This window comes from Micropterus dolomieu, linkage group LG07 (genome assembly GCF_021292245.1).
Source record: "Micropterus dolomieu isolate WLL.071019.BEF.003 ecotype Adirondacks linkage group LG07, ASM2129224v1, whole genome shotgun sequence".
Taxonomy (NCBI): Eukaryota; Metazoa; Chordata; class Actinopteri; order Centrarchiformes; family Centrarchidae; genus Micropterus; species Micropterus dolomieu.
In genome coordinates, this window is record NC_060156.1 from 10358102 (window position 1) to 10363294 (window position 5193).

General features: G+C 40.3%; 1 long non-coding RNA gene across 2 annotated transcripts; it reads left to right on the forward strand.

Annotated features, from left to right (window-relative positions):
- Positions 1-1300: 1300 nt before the first annotated feature.
- Positions 1301-4738, forward strand: LOC123973275. Of its 2 annotated transcripts, none has more exons than XR_006825587.1 (4): positions 1301-1373; positions 1548-1761; positions 2387-2437; positions 3450-4738. It is a non-coding gene; the product is annotated as an uncharacterized LOC123973275 (long non-coding RNA). The 2 variants fall into 2 exon arrangements; XR_006825588.1 differs by lacking the exon at positions 1301-1373 and adding an exon at positions 1398-1470.
- The last annotated feature ends 455 nt before the right edge of the window (positions 4739-5193 follow it).

The following is a 5193-nucleotide window of genomic DNA, read 5'->3' on the forward strand; positions in this document are numbered from 1 at the left end:
ATCATCCCTGCATGAATAAGAGATCACCAGGTCACCGAGAGCCAAAATCCTCTCCAATTCTAATTCAACAAGGTCAGTGTCTGGGTGAGTCATAACTATTTTCTACGTTATGTTTCATTTATAACCTTATAGCTAAAATGTCAAATTTATAAATTAAGTATTTCTACTTGTTCACTCTACATTTAATTAGAGTTTTAAAAAAAGATAAAAATCAGAGGTCATAATATTTTTCTTAGTGTTGACCCCATACTCAAGATTGAGTTATTTATAAGAAAGAAAACTGAGCTATTGAAAAATAAATCAAGACCAACTTTTTTTCTGTCAGGTATAATCTTCCCACGTCCCATTGTTTTGGTAATCCCATTACGGCAAATGTAGGCTCAGTAGAGATTGAAAATACATACTTTGGTACAGCTGCACAAGAGATGAAAGCAACACATAGAAGGCACACAGGAACTGGCTCAGTTTTCTTCAGTTTTCTTTAATAGCAAAATCAAATGCTCTCATGGGTGGTGCTTACAGTGAAGGCCCTAGTGTGTCTGCCATACAGTGAGCATTCTCTTCTGGCACACATTATTTCATGATAGCCAGTGTGTTTTAGGCCTGAAAGGGCCAACACAAAATGCCCCACATTCTCAAAGACAGCCAGGGTGACTAATAAATGGCTTTTCTAGCTGTGTGTTGATCTTCACATTAAAACCCAGCCCTCCCAGAACACTCTCTCCGTTTTGAAGTGAGGCTCGTCTGCGGTGTCACAGTGCATTTTCCCTCAGTTGCTGAGCCCTGGTCATCATTTTCAGCAGGACTTATACAACATCTTTCTAGAAACAAATAATTAACCAACTTTCATTTTACGCTGTTTAACCTGTTTGAATTAGGAGAAATAATTATAATAATAATGTTTATACTGTTACTTATAAGTTACTTATTCATCCTATAAAGATTTGTTAAATAGGAATACAAACTTGTGCATAGCCTTTATTGGAAGGCTGATGACAATGTAAACTTTGGCTTTTGGCCATCAGCATCTATTTTGAGGATTTAAACAATATCGTCCACAAGGCTTTTCTCAGTGCAGCAGTGGCTAATGGATTGGCCTGACCAATAAATAGCATTATTGACCTATGTATGCCCGTGAAAGCATGTTGAAGACCTTTCCACATGATAATAGGACCCCATCCGCCTCATAACTTTGAATGAGGAAAGAGCTGAGATACTAATTATTTGTGCTTCCCCTCTTTAGAAGCTTTAAAACACAGTGAACATGTCATGCCCTGTGCTTCCTCCAGGTAGGCAGTATCTCTGCCTCCCCCTCTGTCTCACTCTTCTCCATTTGTGCAGTTGATTAAAGGAATGGTATCAGGTGTGTGAATGTAAGTTTACCAGTTGCTAAACATCTCCACTCTACTCTGATTTATATACTAGGCTTTTAGATCTACTACGCCACCAGATCGTAGATTCAACTACATAGTTAGTCTCGCTTCACCTTGTTAATTATGTCGTTTTTGTTTAGCTGTTGGCTTCATCATGTTTCTTTTGCCTTGCAGTATTCACTCTCTGGACCCAACTCCTACGTCCAACTCTGAATACCAACTCTGGGATCACTGGGATTACTGTCTGGATAGGAACTCACTCCCTGGATCTCTGGACCCCCTCTGCCTGATTACCCTGCTTGCCTACCTGCCTGGCTCCACTCACCCCTCTGGCTCACGGCTCAGTTCCACCACTTCTCTAAACCATGGACTTCACACTCATTCATAAGTATATTGTTAATAAAAACCTTCATTGCTGAAGCTCTCAGTCTCAGTGTACTGTGTTACTGCATTTGGGTTCTCTCAAATAATCTGGTGTTACAGTATGATCTGGCCACTGTGTGAACCCAGCACACACAGTGACACCCTCCAATTTTTCTCATATTAAGAATGCCATCTCCAACCAGGGCATCCTTCAGGGGCAGCATGGAAAATTATTTAAGACCCTTGCAGAAAGTAATCAGGTTCTGCTTAATCAAGTCAGCCTCCTTATTGATTGAGTTACTGCCCTCACTACTTTTGGTGGCCTCCACTCAGCCAGCTCCTCCCGATCTCCCCCAGCCTTCACATCCAGCTGTCTCATCTCTGGTTCCAGGCACTGCTTCTCACTTTTGTGAGCCTCTTGTTACTGTTCGATATGATGGAGATCTTGGTTAATGTGGAGACTTTTTGACTCAGTGTTTCCTAGTGCTTTAATAGCAGCCTTTCATGAATGCCTCTGACCGCTCCTGCATAGCTTACCTGATCTGGTCATGACTCGGTTTCAGCAGTGTGGGAGAGTCACTAAGAGTTGTGTTTCTATCATGATGCAAAGATGCAAACAGGGTGCTAAATATTTGCTTTCTCTTTGATAGGGCTCGTGCAATGTGGCTGAACTGGCAGTTGATTTCCAGACTCTGGCTGTGGTAAGTGGTTGGAATGATGAGGCTCTGCAGGGGACTTTTCATAGTGCTTTAAGTGATAAGATCAAACGGTAAACAATTTAATGATAAACCATGGTACAGTTTCAAATTTGAGTTATCATTAAAAATATGTTTGATTACCGTGCTTTGGAAAACTCATGTTAAAAACTGTCTAGCATCAACCAAAGTTAGCAACAGTCTCCCAGACACAGGTGCAGCATGCAATGTGGCTTTGTCTTGGGTAATTGAAAACATGGCGGAAGGCAGTGACAGCCTAGTCCTCAGAAGACTAAGTCTGTGGTCGTATTTTGTTTTTTGTGCTGAGGGAAATGTGATCACAGAAAACACTGTGAAAGGAGGCAACAATTTGAATCTGAAGTGTCATCGTCAACCATCCACTACTTTATAGCGAATGCTAGATAACTTCACTTTTAGCTCAGTGAATGATGTTATTCTGCAGCTGAATGCATTGTGTGTCTGCAGACTCTATTTGCCCATGCACACAATAACACATTATGTAGTTTAGTCACCCAACCAACATATTTGGTTCATTTAATATCCGGCAGTCATTGAATTGGTTGTAAGTGTCCCAACAGGAGAAACACTATAGACTCCTGTACAAGACCCCTCTGTAATTATGTCAGTTGTTGGGCTCATTGCAATTACTATAACTGACTTAAGACTCATTTGTATTCATGTAAATTGTGCATGGGGTCATTATAGCATCTTTATGTTAAGCCACATTTGTTATGTTTTTTCAGATGTTTACATAAGAGTCAGTACTGACTCTTATTATACTTATTATTTTAATGTTTATGCAACCGAAAGGTGCACAGTGCTGGAAATTTTATTTTTGGTTTTTGATATAAAACATGTTGAAATTAATTCTGTTTCCGTAGTTTTTGAATATTTTCAGAACATTTTAACAATACCGCAATAGTACTGATAACCATGCTAATTTTGTTCACTATAATCATTATTTGAAAATGTCATAACATTTCATCTCTATTAAAAGATATGATGAACCAGGATCCTTAGATCAACTCACTTCCTTGGCCATCAGGATTGACAACCGTCTCTTCGAGTGCCGCCAGGAGAGGGCTGTCAAACTACAACCTGCTAGCCACATGTCAGTCCCTCCTACGTGTTCACTCCTGAGAGATCCTGAACATTCCTGAGCCCTCACACGGAGTCCTGAGCCCAAGTTAAACAGAACTGGTTTAACACCTGAAGAGAGCTTGCCGTATCAGTACAAAGTCCTGCCTGTACTGCGTTCTGACCAGCCACTTCATTGCCACATGTCCCACTCTGTGAGCCATACTGCAGTTAAAACCCCTGTCTCTCACAACAGCATGCAGCTAGAAGCCTCCATCTTAGGAGCTAAAAGCTAACCCTGACCTATGCCTTCGTCAGAAGGTGTGGTTGTTCTCCCTTGACCTCCCACTTCAAGGGGAATCCCGCAAACTGGCACCCCAGTATGTTTGTCCCTTTGAAATAGACAAGATCATTGACCCCTCTGGCTATCTTGTAATAATATAGATGATAGCTGGCTACGTTAACTTTCTTAAGTCATGACGGTCTTACTCTTTGGATGTTCTACAAGTCTGTAGTGGCCAGTGTCACCTTATATATATGTGTATATATATATATATATATATATATATATATACATATTTATAATCTACACATATGCACCCAATCTGTGTTTTAAAAGAGACACAGATAGCTGGGTTATTGTTAACTACTGAAATACATGTTTTTAGCATTGAAGTTACATTTAAATCTATATATATGTTGAGTATTTTGAGAATATATAATGTGCATATTTCCCCCACACACAGTATTAGTATTTGATCATCCTGTTTGTAATATCTCTATAGCTCCAATTCCACAGACTTCGGGGTATAGCTCAGTGGTAGAGCATTTGACTGCAGTTCAAGAGGTCTCTGGTCAAGTCCAGATGGCCCCTAAGTCTTATTTGTTGGGCCAGCTCAGTCTGTGGGGACTTGGCTTGGGTTGCCGGTACAAGTCCAGCACCGACAACTGCCAAGCAAGAACCTGAACCCCTGACTGCTCCCTGGGCGCTGCACAATGGCTGCTCACTGCTCTTAATAAGGATGGGTTAAATGCATATAACAAATTCTGCATGTATTGTACTGTGTATAAATTGTATTTAGCATTAGCATTTAACATTTACTTAAGTAAAGCCAGGTAACCAAAAGACAATCTGACCAGTTAAGCTTGATTTGTGATTCAGGGCCCCAGTGAATGAGATTAAGCAGTCGTCACCATGACAGTGTCTTATTGTCATTTCTGTTAGATAAACTAGAACAAATAAAGTAAAGTAGATTTTGGAAGTGAACACACTGCGTGCCACATTCATTATCCCCTACAATTTCAAGGTTTTAATGTGACCTAATGGAGCTTTATAATGCAATCAGGTTTCTCACAAAGTGTCCTTTTATCACTTCGGACACCTGTCAATAGAACAACTTCCAGGCATTGCCTCCTCTAAGCACACACTAGTAGATAGAGACATAACCCTGAATGCAGTGAGCTAGCATCATTCAGCAAAACACCATTATCCCTCTTTACCATTCTTTCCCTTGACTCCACTAGACTTTAATCATTTATTAATTTCCCTTGTGGTTTGAGCGAAGGCATCATGGTCGGAATTTAAACTGCCAAGATCAGAGGATTGGAGTGTCACTTTCTCATATGAGAAGGAATATGGAATGTGTAGCTTTCATTTCAACAAT